At 50.4% G+C, this 16,782-nt stretch overlaps 1 protein-coding gene across 1 annotated transcript in view; it reads left to right on the top strand.

The window, feature by feature from the left end:
• Positions 1-10,947: 10,947 nt before the first annotated feature.
• Positions 10,948-16,782, top strand: part of LOC130297985 (oocyte zinc finger protein XlCOF7.1-like) — a 104,581-nt gene continuing 98,746 nt past the window's right edge. Inside the window, exon 1 of the mRNA XM_056550860.1 lies at positions 10,948-11,010. The gene's annotated coding sequence lies outside the window, so the exon portion shown is untranslated. The remainder of the gene's footprint in view (positions 11,011-16,782) is intronic.

Raw genomic sequence — 16,782 nt, 5'->3', positions numbered from 1 at the left:
AAGTGCATGTGTGGTGGACCACCATTGTATGACGGGACCACGGGTGTAGCGGTGTAGGTAGTGGGATCAGATGGTATTAACCCCCGGGGCAAGATGTTGTTAACCCCTAGTGTTCGTGACGCCAGAGTGGTTTTTGGTACCGGAACCACACGAACGGTATCTCCGCTATTCCAATGGCTAGTAGTGAATGGAGAGTCCACAACCAGTTATGGTTTAACGGAGGCTTTAATGAGGTCAGATCGGGGTTATTATCTTCACAGCTAGACCAGAATCCCAGAGAGGTGGCCAGGAATACAGAAGACCTCGCAGCTCTCTGGGATTAAAGGGGTACTCCGGTGAAAACCTTTTTTCTTTTAAATCAACTAGTGGCAGAAAGTTAAACATATTTGTAAATTACTTCTATTAAAAAATCTTAATCCTTCCCTTACTTATTAGCTGCTGAATACCACAGAGGAAATTCTTTTCTTTTTGGAATGCTCTCTGATAACATCACGAGCACAGTGCTCTCTGCTGACGTTATTATAATAATAATGATAACGCTTTATTTATTGTTGTCCTTAGTGGGACTTGAACCCAAGTCACCAGCGCTGCAAGGCAGCAGTGCTAACCCCTGAGCCACCATGCTGCCCTTAGCATACATCTGCTATGCATGGTTGCTAAAATGGACAGAGATGTCAGCAGAGAGCACTGTGCTCGTGATGTCATCAGTGTTCCAAAAAGAAAGGAATTTCCTCTGTAGCATTCAGCAGCTAATAAGTACTGGAAGGATTAAGATTTTTTAATAGAAGTAATTAACAAATATGTTTAACTTTCTGTCACCAGTTGATTTAAAAGAAAAAAGGTTTTCACTGGAGTACCCCTTTAATAATACTTGTAATAGACTTGACTTGACTATAAGCAGGACTTGACAATTTGTAGTGACAGCAGACATAGACTTTAGACTTACTGGAATGACTGTAGGTTTTTGGCCTTCCAGGTAGCTGGTAACTTGCACTGAGATCTCTGGTGTTTGCTGGTCTCAATAAAGACTGATCTCAAAGAGAGTGAATTGTAATGGCCGCCCCTTTATATAGTGGGGGCTGGACTAAGGCCCATTGGTCAAGCTGCGAGTCATAGGTTAAGCTGGTGCTCTCTGGCAGAACATGTGACAACAAATTATGTGACTGCATAACATAACATGTGACAGACTTACAGGTCCTTGAGACAACTCACAGCATCTCACAGGTCCTCTGCTCTATCTATACATTAGGATCCTGTCTATACATTAAAGCAGTATACACAACACTCTGGAAACAACAGGGGGAGACCCTGCAGGGGACCCCCCCACAGGTCACTGAGGGTCTCAACCTGACAAGGCCTAAGGGTAGTACAGGATTAGTGATGACTATGAATATGCATTTAATGACTTGACTATGCATAATAATTAACTATACACAACATGACATATTGACTATGCATGACTAGACTATATACTAGACATTGTATACAGGGTGCGCCATTTCTATGGATACACCTTAATAACATGGGAATGGTTGGTGATAACTTCCTGTTTGTGGCGCATTAGTATATGTGAGGGGGGAAACTTTTCAAGATGGGTGGTGACCATGGCGACAATTTTGAAGTCGGCCATTTTGAATCCAACTTTTGTTTTTTCAATAGGAATTTCACAAGAAAAACAATGATGTTCTTGGTTTTACCGTAACTTTATTCCTTCATGAGTTATTTACAAGTTTCTGATCACTTATAAAATGTGTTCAATGTGCTGCCCATTGTGTTGTATTGTCAATGCAACCCTCTTCTCTATATACTGCTATATACTACTATATACACCGCAGGAGAAATGCTAGCACAGGCTTCCAGTATCTGTATACACTGCTATATACTACTATATACACCGCAGGAGAAATGCTAGCACAGGCTTCCAGTATCTGTATACACTGCTATATACGACTATATACACCGCAGGAGAAATGCTAGCACAGGCTTCCAGTATCCGTATACACTGCTATATACTACTATATACACCGCAGGAGAAATGCTAGCACAGGCTTCCAGTATCCGTATATACTGCTATATACTACTATATACACCGCAGGAGAAATGCTAGCACAGGCCTCCAGTATCCGTATACACTGCTATATACACTACTATATACACCGCAGGAGAAATGCTAGCACAGGCTTCCAGTATCCGTATACACTGCTATATACTACTATATACACCGCAGGAGAAATGCTAGCACAGGCTTCCAGTATCTGTATACACTGCTATATACTACTATATACACCGCAGGAGAAATGCTAGCACAGGCTTCCAGTATCTGTATACACTGCTATATACGACTATATACACCGCAGGAGAAATGCTAGCACAGGCTTCCAGTATCCGTATACACTGCTATATACTACTATATACACCGCAGGAGAAATGCTAGCACAGGCTTCCAGTATCCGTATATACTGCTATATACTACTATATACACCGCAGGAGAAATGCTAGCACAGGCCTCCAGTATCCGTATACACTGCTATATACACTACTATATACACCGCAGGAGAAATGCTAGCACAGGCTTCCAGTATCCGTATACACTGCTATATACACTACTATATACACCGCAGGAGAAATGCTAGCACAGGCTTCCAGTATCCGTATACACTGCTATATACACTACTATATACACCGCAGGAGAAATGCTAGCACAGGCTTCCAGTATCTGTATACACTGCTATATACTACTATATACACCGCAGGAGAAATGCTAGCACAGGCTTCCAGTATCCGTATACACTGCTATATACTACTATATACACCGCAGGAGAAATGCTAGCACAGGCTTCCAGTATCTGTATACACTGCTATATACTACTATATACACCGCAGGAGAAATGCTAGCACAGGCTTCCAGTATCCGTATACACTGCTATATACTACTATATACACCGCAGGAGAAATGCTAGCACAGGCCTCCAGTATCCGTATACACTGCTATATACTACTATATACACCGCAGGAGAAATGCTAGCACAGGCTTCCAGTATCTGTATACACTGCTATATACTACTATATACACCGCAGGAAAAATGCTAGCACAGGCTTCCAGTATCCGTATACACTGCTATATACTACTATATACACCGCAGGAGAAATGCTAGCACAGGCTTCCAGTATCTGTATACACTGCTATATACTAGTATATACCCCGCAGGAGAAATTCTGGCACAGGCTTCCAGTATCTGTATACACTGCTATATACTACTATATACACCGCAGGAGAAATGCTAGCACAGGCTTCCAGTATACACTGCTATATATAGTTGTATCCCTTAGTCTTTACTGGATGTAGTTTGTATCCCTCTGTCTTTACTGGATGTAGTTTGTATCCCTCAGTCTTTACTGGATGTAGTTTGTATCCCTCAGTCTTTACTGGATGTAGTTTGTATCCCTCAGTCTTTACTGGATGTAGTTTGTATTCCTCAGTCTTTACTGTATGTAGTTTGTATCCCTCAGTCTTCACTGGATGTAGTTCGTAACCCTCAGTCTTCACTGGATGTAGTTTGTATTCCTCAGTCTTTACTGGATGTAGTTTGTATCCCTCAGTCTTTACTGGATGTAGTTTGTATCCCTCAGTCTTTACTGGATGTAGTTTGTATCCCTCAGTCTTTACTGGATGTAGTTTGTATCCCTCAGTCTTTACAGGATGTAGTTTGTATCCCTTAGTCTTTACTGGATGTAGTTTGTATCCCTCAGTCTTTACTGGATGTAGTTTGTATCCCTCAGTCTTTACCGGATGTAGTTTGTATCCCTCAGTCTTTACCGGATGTAGTTTGTATCCCTCAGTCTTTACAGGATGTAGTTTGTATCCCTTAGTCTTTACTGGATGTAGTTTGTATCCCTCAGTCTTTACCGGATGTAGTTTGTATCCCTCAGTCTTTACCGGATGTAGTTTGTATCCCTTAGTCTTTACCGGATGTAGTTTGTATCCCTCAGTCTTTACAGGATGTAGTTTGTATCCCTCAGTCTTTACAGGATGTAGTTTGTATCTCTCAGTCTTTACTGGATGTAGTTTGTATCCCTCAGTCTTTACAGGATGTAGTTTGTATCCCTTAGTCTTTACTGGATGTAGTTTGTATCCCTCAGTCTTTACTGGATGTAGTTTGTATCCCTCAGTCTTTACCGGATGTAGTTTGTGTCTCTCAGTCTTTACCGGATGTAGTTTGTATCCCTCAGTCTTTACCGGATGTAGTTTGTATCTCTCAGTCTTTACTGGATGTAGTTTGTATCCCTTAGTCTTTACTGGATGTAGTTTGTATCCCTCAGTCTTTACCGGATGTAGTTTGTATCCCTCAGTCTTTACCGGATGTAGTTTGTATCCCTCAGTCTTTACTGGATGTAGTTTGTATTCCTCAGTCTTTACTGGATGTAGTTTGTATCCCTCAGTCTTTACCGGATGTAGTTTGTATCCCTCAGTCTTTACCGGATGTAGTTTGTATTCCTCAGTCTTTACCGGATGTAGTTTGTATCCCTCAGTCTTTACTGGATGTAGTTTGTATCCCTCAGTCTTTACTGGATGTAGTTTGTATCCCTCAGTCTTTACTGGATGTAGTTTGTATCCCTTAGTCTTTACCGGATGTAGTTTGTATCCCTCAGTCTTTACCGGATGTAGTTTGTATCTCTCAGTCTTTACCGGATGTAGTTTGTATCCCTTAGTCTTTACTGGATGTAGTTTGTATCCCTTAGTCTTTACCGGATGTAGTTTGTATCCCTTAGTCTTTACCGGATGTAGTTTGTATCCCTTAGTCTTTACTGGATGTAGTTTGTATCCCTCAGTCTTTACTGGATGTAGTTTGTATCCCTTAGTCTTTACCGGATGTAGTTTGTATCCCTTAGTCTTTACCGGATGTAGTTTGTATCCCTCAGTCTTTACTGGATGTAGTTTGTATCTCTCAGTCTTTACCGGATGTAGGTTGTATCCCTCAGTCTTTACCAGATGTAGTTTGTATCCCTCAGTCTTTACCGGATGTAGTTTGTATCCCTCAGTCTTTACCGGATGTAGGTTGTATCCCTCAGTCTTTACCGGATGTAGTTTGTATCCCTTAATCTATACTGGATGTAGTTTGTATTCCTCAGTCTTTACTGGATGTAGTTTGTATTCCTCAGTCTTTACCGGATGTAGTTAGTATCCCTGAAAACCAGTAAGTGGGCCCCTAAAGAGGCTGAGGAAAGGGAGACAACACCTCTAGACTAAGGCAGAGACCAGGCATGGATGACGGACACTGAATGCACATTTAAAAGCAGGAGATGATGACACAGATGGAATTCTCCTGCCATGCTCCAGATCACACCATTAATGAACAAGTGGGAACATTTATTAAAACCTGTGAAGATGAAAATCAGATGGCTTTTTTTTTTTTATCTTTCAGAGGCCTTTTTAAAAATTAAAGAAGCATCTGATTGGTTGCTAGGGGTAACTGATCAGCTTTTCCTCTCCACCATTTTAGTGTTTCCTAATCTTTTCCACTTTGGAGCACCCCTTCTAATTTTCTACAAAAAAATACTCTTTTCCCACCATTAGGGTCCCAGACAGTTATAATTCCACCATTTGGTGTCATACACAATAAAGTGGATAGGTTCGTTGTGGAGAAATAGGTAGGTTTCCCCCATTAGGAAGACAGTTTGCTCCAGGTGTCAGTTTTCCCCACTAGGTAGGTGCCCCCAGTATGTAGTTTCCCTTAGTATACTGGTGTCTCCTGTAGGTAGTTTATTGCAATAAGTGGGTTGTTCTCAGTTTGTAGGACCTCCTCTCTGTACTTTGTCCCCTAGGTAGTTTGTTCCTCTTTTTTTGTAGTTTACCCCCCTAAAACTAGTATGCCCCATGCAGGTAGTTTGACCTCCTTGTAGGTAGCAGTCCCTGTATGTAGTTTTCCCCTGTAGGTAGGACTCCCCTAAAGGTAGTTTTCCCCCATAGGTAAGATCTCCTTGTAGGTATGAACCCTCCCCCCATAAAAAAAAGTTGGCCCTGTAGTTAAGAGACCATCACCAATAAAAAAAAACATGCTCATCTTCTTGGCTACCCCACGGTCACCACCATCTACTCTTTTTCCTGCAGCCACTAGAGGCCGGGAGCATCACTCACTGTGCACATCCCAGAGGAAGAGACGCTCCTCGCCTCTAGTAGTCGCAGACATGGCGCAAGCCTTATTTTATCATAAGAAACAGGTGTGCTTACGCATGCCCCCCTCCCCTGTCCGGCCAATTTCCCCAAGGTCTTCCCCTTGGTCTACTGGTTCCTTGCAGGCAGGAAATGCCCATTCACCAGCTGATAAGTGATCAAATACTTTACGTGTGACCCTACCCTAATGCAGTAAAGGAGGAAAGTATTTGCCCCCCTCCTGATTTTCTACCTTTGCCCACAAACAAAGAAATGATCCGTCTATAAATTTAATGGTCGGTTTATTTGAACAGTGAGAAACAAAATAACAAAAAAATCCATTAAAAAAACACATTTCAAATAAGTTATGCATTTATTTGCATTTTACTCATTGAAATAAGTATTTGACCCCCTATTAATCAGTAAGATTTCTGGCTAAAATGTGTCTTTTATACAAGTAAAGAGCTGAGATTATGAGCACTCTTATACAGGTAAGTAGCTGAGATTAGGTGCACTCTTATACAGGTAAAGATCTGAGATTAGGATCACCCTCTTATACAGGTAAGTAGCTGAGATTAGGAGCACCCTCTTATACAGGTAAGGGGCTGAGAGTAGGAGTGCTCTCTTATACAGGTAAAGAGCTGAGATTAGGAGCACCCTCTTATACAGGTAAGGGGCTGAGAGTAGGAGTGCTCTCTTATACAGGTAAAGAGCTGAGATTAGGAGCACCCTCTTATACAGGTAAAGATCTGAGATTAGGAGCACCCTCTTATACAGGTAAGTAGCTGAGATTAGGTGCACTCTTATACAGGTAAAGATCTGAGATTAGGAGCACCCTCTTATACAGGTAAAGAGCTGAGATTAGGAGCACCCTCTTATACAGGTAAGGGGCTGAGAGTAGGAGTGCTCTCTTATACTGGTAAGGAGCTGAAATTAGGAGGACTATCTTATACAGGTAAAGAGCTGAGATTAGGAGGACTCTCTTATACAGGTAAAGAGCTGAGATTAGGAGTGCTCTATTAAAGCGACACCAGCGTCGGGTGTAGAGTAGTAGTACTTTTTATTAATAGTCATAAAAAGTAACATACAGGGGTGGACTACGTGTTTCAGAGGGACTCCCTCATTCCTCAGGTCTAGGTTCAGGACCTGGACCTAAGGAAGGAGGGAGCCCCTCTGAAACACGTAGTCCAGCCCTTTGTTACTTTTTATGACAATTAATAAAATGTACTACTACTCTACACCTGACTCCTATGTCCACACGCCGGTGTAGCGCTACAGTGCCGCAGTCGGATCTTCACTGGAAGTAATGGAAACCCCTGCCGGGATTTCCACATCTGAACCTCTGCATTCTTCACCGTCCTCGACGGGACCGACGGCCAGCTGCCCCCGACCCACCAGTGACCTGCCTAAAGCGATTACCAGTGTTGTGCCTGTAAAGGTGAGCAGGTCCTTTACCTTTCTGTTTAATCTCCGCTCATACCCGGCACTATATTGCGCCATCTCTATCTCCTAGGGACAATATGGTGACCTACACAAGGCTGGAATGGGTACAAGACCAACGACAAGGAGCTGGGGAGAAGTTTACAACAGTTGGGGCCATTATTAGAAAATTGAAGAAACACAAATTAAGACCTTACTGATACATTTTTTTTATCAAGACCTGTTAGTGATACTTAATTTTAATTTATTTAACCTGATAACGACCATTGACGTCTATGCTTGTCCAATGGCCGTTAACGGGGTATGACGCAGGCTCCCGACTCAAGCACGCGTCATACCGGCCGGCCCCCAGCCGATTCCTGTAGCTGGGGGCCGGCGTTAATAGCCGACATGCGGCTATTAACCCATTAGACAGCGGCATCTAAAGGGGCCTGTATCCCGTCCTTGGTGGTCCAGTGGGGTAGATCGCCCTACAGATCAATGGGATTATATGTAATCCCATTGATCAGTATGAGGAATCAAATGATTCATCCTAAAAGTCCCCTAAGGGGACTAGTAAAGTGTAAAAAAAAAAAAAAGTTTTAAAACACACACATTAACCCCTTCCTTAAATATATATACATAATAAAAATCATATATGGTATCGCCGCGTGCATAAATGTCCGAACTATAAAAATATATCGTAAATTAAACCGTGCGATCAATGGATCTCCAGTCCTCCTAAGACCTTCACCTGTGCTCTCCCCTCATCTGACCCTCACATGACCATCTCCAAGACTTCACCGACGAAACGGTCATCGGCCGCTCTCACCCATCATCAACACCTTCAAAAGCAACCTGGAAACCTGAGGCTGCTGGGGGTGTGCGGGGAGAGGACAGAGGCTGCTGGGGGTGTGCGGGGAGAGGACAGAGGCTGCTGGGGGTGTGCGGGGAGAGGACAGAGGCTGCTGGGGGTGTGCGGGGAGAGGACAGAGGCTGCTGGGGGTGTGCGGGGAGAGGACAGAGGCTGCTGGGGGTGTGCGGGGAGAGGACAGAGGCTGCTGGGGGTGTGCGGGGAGAGGACAGAGGCTGCCGGGGGTGTGCGGGGAGAGGACAGAGGCTGCTGGGGGTGTGCGGGGAGAGGACAGAGGCTGCCGGGGGTGTGCGGGGAGAGGACAGAGACTGCTGGGGGTGTGCGGGGAGAGGACAGAGGCTGCCGGGGGTGTGCGGGGAGAGGACAGAGGCTGCCGGGGGTGTGAGGGGAGAGGACAGAGGCTGCTGGGGGTGTGCGGGGAGAGGACGGAGGCTGCTGGGGGTGTGAGGGGAGAGGACGGAGACTGCTGGGGGGTGTGCGGGGAGAGGACGGAGGCTGCCGGGGGTGTGCGGGGAGAGGACGGAGACTGCCGGGGGTGTGCGGGGAGAGGACGGAGGCTGCCGGGGGTGTGCGGGGAGAGGACAGAGGCTGCCGGGGGTGTGCGGGGAGAGGACAGAGGCTGCTGGGTGTGTGCGGGGAGAGGACAGAGGCTGCCGGGGGTGTGCGGGGAGAGGACCGAGGCTGCCGGGGGTGTGCGAGGAGAGGACAGAGGCTGCCGGGGGTGTGCGGGGAGAGGACGGAGGCTGCCGGGGGTGTGCGGGGAGAGGACGGAGGCTGCCGGGGGTGTGCGGGGAGAGGACGGAGGCTGCCGGGGGTGTGAGGGGAGAGGACAGAGACTGCTGGGGGTGTGCGGGGAGAGGACAGAGACTGCTGGGGGTGTGCGGGGAGAGGACAGAGACTGCTGGGGGTGTGCGGGGAGAGGACAGAGACTGCTGGGGGTGCGGGGAGAGGACAGAGACTGCTGGGGGTGTGCGGGGAGAGGACAGAGGCTGCTGGGGGTGTGCGGGGAGAGGACAGAGACTGCTGGGGGTGTGCGGGGAGAGGACAGAGACTGCTGGGGGTGTGCGGGGAGAGGACAGAGACTGCTGGGGGTGTGCGGGGAGAGGACGGAGGCTGCTGGGGGTGTGCGGGGAGAGGACGGAGGCTGCTGGGGGTGTGCGGGGAGAGGACGGAGGCTGCTGGGGGTGTGCGGGGAGAGGACAGAGGCTGCTGGGGGTGTGCGGGGAGAGGACGGAGGCTGCTGGGGGTGTGAGGGGAGAGGACAGAGGCTGCTGGGGGTGTGCGGCGAGAGGACGGAGGCTGCTGGGGGTGTGCGGGGAGAGGACGGAGGCTGCTGGGGGTGCGGGGAGAGGACGGAGGCTGCTGGGGGTGTGCGGGGAGAGGACGGAGGCTGCTGGGGGTGTGCGGGGAGAGGACAGAGACTGCTGGGTGTGCGGGGAGAGGACAGAGACTGCTGGGGGTGTGAGGGGAGAGGACAGAGACTGCTGGGGGTGTGCGGGGAGAGGACAGAGGCTGCTGGGGGTGTGCGGGGAGAGGACAGAGACTGCTGGAGGTGTATGGGGAGAGGACAGAGGCTGCTGGGGGTGTGAGGGGAGAGGACAGAGACTGCTGGGGGTGTGCGGGGAGAGGACAGAGACTGCTGGGGGTGTGCGGGGAGAGGACAGAGACTGCTGGGGGTGTGGGGGGGGGGAGGACAGAGACTGCTGGGGGTGTATGGGGAGAGGACAGAGACTGCTGGGGGTGTGCGGGGAGAGGACAGAGACTGCTGGGGGTGTGCGGGGAGAGGACAGAGACTGCTGGGGGTGTGCGGGGAGAGGACAGAGACTGCTGGGGGTGTATGGGGAGAGGACAGAGACTGCTGGGGGTGTGCGGGGAGAGGACAGAGTCTGCTGGGGGTGCGGGGAGAGGACAGAGACTGCTGGGGGTGTGCGGGGAGAGGACAGAGACTGCTGGGGGTGCGGGGAGAGGACAGAGACTGCTGGGGGTGTATGGGGAGAGGACAGAGGCTGCTGGGGGTGTGCGGGGAGAGGACAGAGACTGCTGGGGGTGTGCGGGGAGAGGACAGAGTCTGCTGGGGGTGCGGGGAGAGGACAGAGACTGCTGGGGGTGTACGGGGAGAGGACAGAGACTGCTGGGGGTGTGCGGGGAGAGGACAGAGACTGCTGGGGGTGCGGGGAGAGGACAGAGACTGCGGGGGGTGTGCGGGGAGAGGACAGAGACTGCTGGGGGTGTGCGGGGAGAGGACAGAGACTGCTGGGGGTGTGAGGGGAGAGGACAGAGACTGCTGGGGGTGTGAGGGGAGAGGACAGAGACTGTGTTGTACGGAAAGAGCTAAAATATTTCCACTTTCAATAAAGTTGAAAAAACAAAACTCCTGTGTTGAGTGGAGTCTGCAGCCCCACCCACTCCTGTCACATGATCATCCTCACAGGTCCTTCATCCACAATCTCTTCTATCCTGCTGAGCTCCGCCCCCACATGTACAGGTCACATGGTTGTGACATCATCACAGGTCCTACACCTCCGGGATATTCAGAGGAGATTGTGGTCGCGCAGTCAGTAATAAGGTAATTACATGAGGAGAGGGTTTGTTACAGTGTGTTATCAGTAACATCGTGTCCTTTCCCTTCTTCCTCCTATAACTCTCTATGGACTCACATGACACCAATCTACTAAATGCTTCTTCCCTCCTGTATATAGGGGAGAGTCACATGACATGAGGAGGACAATGTAACTAATATAGTTTATACCACCTGCTAAACCGGACATTCCCATATACATATTGGGTTTACAAGAGTCATTGCTGTGTAAGTGTAAAGTGTTCTGCCACCTAGTGATAGTGTTGAGTACTGCAGCCAGTCATCCCAATACTCAGTTTACTATGTCCCCAGCCTAAACCAAGAAGGAGGGGGGGCAGTACTGGGGGCTCTTGTTTTATCAGTTTATTAAAGGGGCACTCCTGTGGAAAACAAATGTTTTAAAATTAACTGGTGCCAGAAAGTTAAAAAGATTTGTAATTTACTTCTGTATAAAAATCAATTATTCTTAATCCTTCCAGTACTTGTCAGCTGCTGTATTCTCCACAGGAAGTTGTGTCATTTTTTTCTGTCTGACCACAGTGCTCTCTGCCGACACCTCTGTCCATGTCAGGAACTGTCCAGAGTAGGAGCGAATCCCCAAAGCAAACCTCTACTGCTCTGAACAGTTCCTGACATGGACAGAGGTGTCAGCAGAGAGCACTGTGGTCACACTGGAAAGAACTACACAACTTCCTCTGGAGCATACAGCAGCTGATAAGTACTGGAAGGGTTACGTTTTTTAAATAGAAGTCATTTGCAAATCTGTATAACTTTCTGGCACCAGTTAATTTAAAAAAAATAGTTTTCCATCGGAGTACCCCTTTAAAGTATTTCCCCTTTTTTTTGTCACCCCCTGAAGTTCTGAATTAGGGATTATTATTATTATTTTGAGCCTTTTCTGCTGTTCCAGCGGTGAACGCATCCTGCGCCATCACATGATTACAGATGGCTGCACGCATCATCAGGAGGCCGGTGTGAGGTGGTTTTTTGCGCCCCCGTAGATCCATGCGTCCGCTCCTCCCCCAGCTCTCCGAACATTTCCCAAGCTAGAACTGGGGGAGGGCAGAGCAAGGAGGTTCACGCCCCCTCCCTCCCTCATCTCCCCTCCCTGAGCTCGGCTGGACGCAGATCTCTACGGCCACGCCCCCTCCCTGAGGACATAGATCTCTACGGCCACGCCCCCTCCCTGAGGACATAGATCTCTACGGCCACGCCCCCTCCCCGAGGACATAGAGCAGTGCTCCCAATGAGCTCTATGTGTAAAGGGGGACATACTGTACGGGCTAAAGGGGGACATACTGCAGGGGCTAAAGGGGGACATACTGTATGGGCTAAAGGGGGACATACTGCAGGGGCTAAAGGGGGACATACTGCACGGGCTAAAGGGGGACATACTGCACGGGCTAAAGGGGGACATACTGCACGGGCTAAAGGGGGACATACTGCACGGGCTAAAGGGGGACATACTGCAGGGGCTAAAGGGGGACATACTGTATGGGCTAAAGGGGGACATACTGCACGGGCTAAAGGGGGACATACTGCACGGGCTAAAGGGGGACATACTGCACGGGCTAAAGGGGGACATACTGCACGGGCTAAAGGGGGACATACTGCACGGGCTAAAGGGGGACATACTGCACGGGCTAAAGGGGGACATACTGTATGGGCTAAAGGGGGACATACTGCAGGGGCTAAAGGGGGACATACTGCACGGGCTAAAGGGGGACATACTGCACGGGCTAAAGGGGGACATACTGCACGGGCTAAAGGGGGACATACTGTACGGGCTAAAGGGGGACATACTGCATGGGCTAAAGGGGGACATACTGCACGGGCTAAAGGGGGACATACTGCACGGGCTAAAGGGGGACATACTGCAGGGGCTAAAGGGGGACATACTGTATGGGCTAAAGGGGGACATACTGCAGGGGCTAAAGGGGGACATACTGCACGGGCTAAAGGGGGACATACTGCACGGGCTAAAGGGGGACATACTGCACGGGCTAAAGGGGGACATACTGCACGGGCTAAAGGGGGACATACTGCACGGGCTAAAGGGGGACATACTGTACGGGCTAAAGGGGGACATACTGCATGGGCTAAAGGGGGACATACTGCACGGGCTAAAGGGGGACATACTGCACGGGCTAAAGGGGGACATACTGCACGGGCTAAAGGGGGGACATACTGTACGGGCTAAAGGGGGACATACTGCACGGGCTAAAGGGGGACATACTGCAGGGGCTAAAGGGGGACATACTGCACGGGCTAAAGGGGGACATACTGCACGGGCTAAAGGGGGACATACTGTACGGGCTAAAGGGGGACATACTGTACGGGCTAAAGGGGGACATACTGCACGGGCTAAAGGGGGACATACTGCACAGGCTAAAGGGGGACATACTGCACGGGCTAAAGGGGGACATTTAGCCCGTGCAGTATGTCCCCCTTTAGCCCGTGCAGTATGTCCCCCTTTAGCCCGTGCAGTATGTCCCCCTTTAGCCCGTACAGTATGTCCCCCTTTAGCCCGTACAGTATGTCCCCCTTTAGCCCGTACAGTATGTCCCCCTTTAGCCCGTGCAGTATGTCCCCCTTTAGCCCGTGCAGTATGTCCCCATTTAGCCCGTGCAGTATGTCCCCCTTTAGCCCGTGCAGTATGTCCCCCTTTAGCCCGTACAGTATGTCCCCCTTTAGCCCGTACAGTATGTCCCCCTTTAGCCCGTGCAGTATGTCCCCCTTTAGCCCGTGCAGTATGTCCCCCTTTAGCCTGTACAGTATGTCCCCCTTTAGCCCGTGCAGTATGTCCCCCTTTAGCCCGTGCAGTATGTCCCTCTTTAGCCCGTGCAGTATGTCCCCCTTTAGCCCGTACAGTATGTCCCCCTTTAGCCCGTGCAGTATGTCCCCCTTTAGCCCGTGCAGTATGTCCCCCTTTAGCCCGTGCAGTATGTCCCCCTTTAGCCCGTGCAGTATGTCCCCCTTTAGCCCGTACAGTATGTCCCCCTTTAGCCCGTGCAGTATGTCCCCCTTTAGCCCGTGCAGTATGTCCCCCTTTAGCCCGTGCAGTATGTCCCCCTTTAGCCCGTACAGTATGTCCCCCTTTAGCCCGTACAGTATGTCCCCCTTTAGCCCGTGCAGTATGTCCCCCTTTAGCCCGTGCAGTATGTCCCCCTTTAGCCCGTACAGTATGTCCCCCTTTAGCCCGTGCAGTATGTCCCCCTTTAGCCCGTGCAGTATGTCCCCCTTTAGCCCGTGCAGTATGTCCCCCTTTAGCCCGTACAGTATGTCCCCCTTTAGCCCGTGCAGTATGTCCCCCCTTTAGCCCGTGCAGTATGTCCCCCTTTAGCCCGTGCAGTATGTCCCCCTTTAGCCCGTGCAGTATGTCCCCCTTTAGCCCGTACAGTATGTCCCCCTTTAGCCCGTACAGTATGTCCCCCTTTAGCCCGTACAGTATGTCCCCCTTTAGCCCGTGCAGTATGTCCCCCTTTAGCCTGTACAGTATGTCCCCCTTTAGCCCGTGCAGTATGTCCCCCTTTAGCCCGTGCAGTATGTCCCCCTTTAGCCCGTGCAGTATGTCCCCCTTTAGCCCGTACAGTATGTCCCCCTTTAGCCCGTGCAGTATGTCCCCCTTTAGCCCGTGCAGTATGTCCCCCTTTAGCCCGTGCAGTATGTCCCCCTTTAGCCCGTGCAGTATGTCCCCCTTTAGCCCGTACAGTATGTCCCCCTTTAGCCCGTGCAGTATGTCCCCCTTTAGCCCGTGCAGTATGTCCCCCTTTAGCCCGTGCAGTATGTCCCCCTTTAGCCCGTACAGTATGTCCCCCTTTAGCCCGTACAGTATGTCCCCCTTTAGCCCGTACAGTATGTCCCCCTTTAGCCCGTGCAGTATGTCCCCCTTTAGCCCGTACAGTATGTCCCCCTTTAGCCCGTGCAGTATGTCCCCCTTTAGCCCGTGCAGTATGTCCCCCTTTAGCCCGTGCAGTATGTCCCCCTTTAGCCCGTACAGTATGTCCCCCTTTAGCCCGTGCAGTATGTCCCCCTTTAGCCCGTGCAGTATGTCCCCCTTTAGCCCGTGCAGTATGTCCCCCTTTAGCCCGTGCAGTATGTCCCCCTTTAGCCCGTACAGTATGTCCCCCTTTAGCCCGTGCAGTATGTCCCCCTTTAGCCCGTGCAGTATGTCCCCCTTTAGCCCGTGCAGTATGTCCCCCTTTAGCCCGTACAGTATGTCCCCCTTTAGCCCGTACAGTATGTCCCCCTTTAGCCCGTGCAGTATGTCCCCCTTTAGCCCGTGCAGTATGTCCCCTTTAGCCCGTGCAGTATGTCCCCCTTTAGCCCGTACAGTATGTCCCCCTTTAGCCCGTACAGTATGTCCCCCTTTAGCCCGTGCAGTATGTCCCCCTTTAGCCCGTACAGTATGTCCCCTTTAGCCCGTGCAGTATGTCCCCCTTTAGCCCGTGCAGTATGTCCCCCTTTAGCCCGTGCAGTATGTCCCCCTTTAGCCCGTACAGTATGTCCCCCTTTAGCCCGTGCAGTATGTCCCCCTTTAGCCCGTGCAGTATGTCCCCCTTTAGCCCGTGCAGTATGTCCCCCTTTAGCCCGTGCAGTATGTCCCCCTTTAGCCCGTACAGTATGTCCCCCTTTAGCCCGTGCAGTATGTCCCCCTTTAGCCCGTGCAGTATGTCCCCCTTTAGCCCGTGCAGTATGTCCCCCTTTAGCCCGTGCAGTATGTCCCCTTTACACATAGAGCTCATTGGAGCACTGCTCTATGTCCTCAGCTCGGGGAGATGGGGGAGGGGACCTGCCGTAGAGATCTATGTCCTCAGGGAGGGGGCGTGGCCGTAAAGATCTGCGTCCAGCCGAGATGAGGGAGGGGGCGTGAACCTCCTCCTTCCCCTTGCTCTGCCCTCCCCCAGCTCTAGCTTCGGAAATGTTCGGAGAGCTGGGGGAGGAGCGGACGCATGGATCTACGGGGGCGCAAAAAAACACCTCACAGCGGCTTATAAGGCAAAATGAGAAGCAGCCCCGCCTCCTATGATCAGCGCCCCCCGCCTCCTGTGATCAGTGCCCCGCCAACCCCCCTGAATATAACCCTGCCAAACACTGCGCCCCCTGAATATAACCCTGCCAAACACCGAGCCCCCTGAATATAATCCTGCACCCCCTGAATATAACCCTGCCAAACACCGAGCCCCCTGAATATAACCCTGCCAAACACTGCGCCCCCTGAATATAACCCTGCCAAACACCGAGCCCCCTGAATATAATCCTGCCAAACACCGATCCCCCTGAATATAACCCTGCCAAACACTGAGCCCCCTGAATATAACCCTGCCAAACACCGATCCTCCTGAATATAACCCTGCCAAACACTGAGCCCCCTGAATATAACCCTGCCAAACACTGAGCCCCCTGAATATAATCCTGCGCCCCCTGAATATAACCATGCCAAACACCGAGCCCCCTGAATATAACCCTGCGCCCCCTGAATATAACCCTGCGCCCCCTGAATATAACCCTGCCAATCACCGAGCCCCCTGAATATAACCCTGCCAAACACCGAGCCCCCTGAATATAACCCTGCCAAACACAGAGCCCCCTGAATATAACCCTGCCAAACACCGAGCCCCCTGAATATAACCCTGCCAAACACCGAGCCCCCTGAATATAACCCTGCCAAACACCGAGCCCCCTGAATATAACCCTGCGCCCCCTGAATATAACCCTGCCAAACACCGAGCCCCCTGAATATAATCCTGCCAAACACCA

The sequence above is a fragment of the Hyla sarda genome (genome assembly GCF_029499605.1).
Source record: "Hyla sarda isolate aHylSar1 chromosome 1 unlocalized genomic scaffold, aHylSar1.hap1 SUPER_1_unloc_14, whole genome shotgun sequence".
Taxonomy (NCBI): domain Eukaryota; kingdom Metazoa; phylum Chordata; class Amphibia; order Anura; family Hylidae; genus Hyla; species Hyla sarda.
The sequence above is the reverse complement of the archived record's forward strand: the minus strand, read 5'-3'. Positions and strand labels throughout refer to the sequence as shown.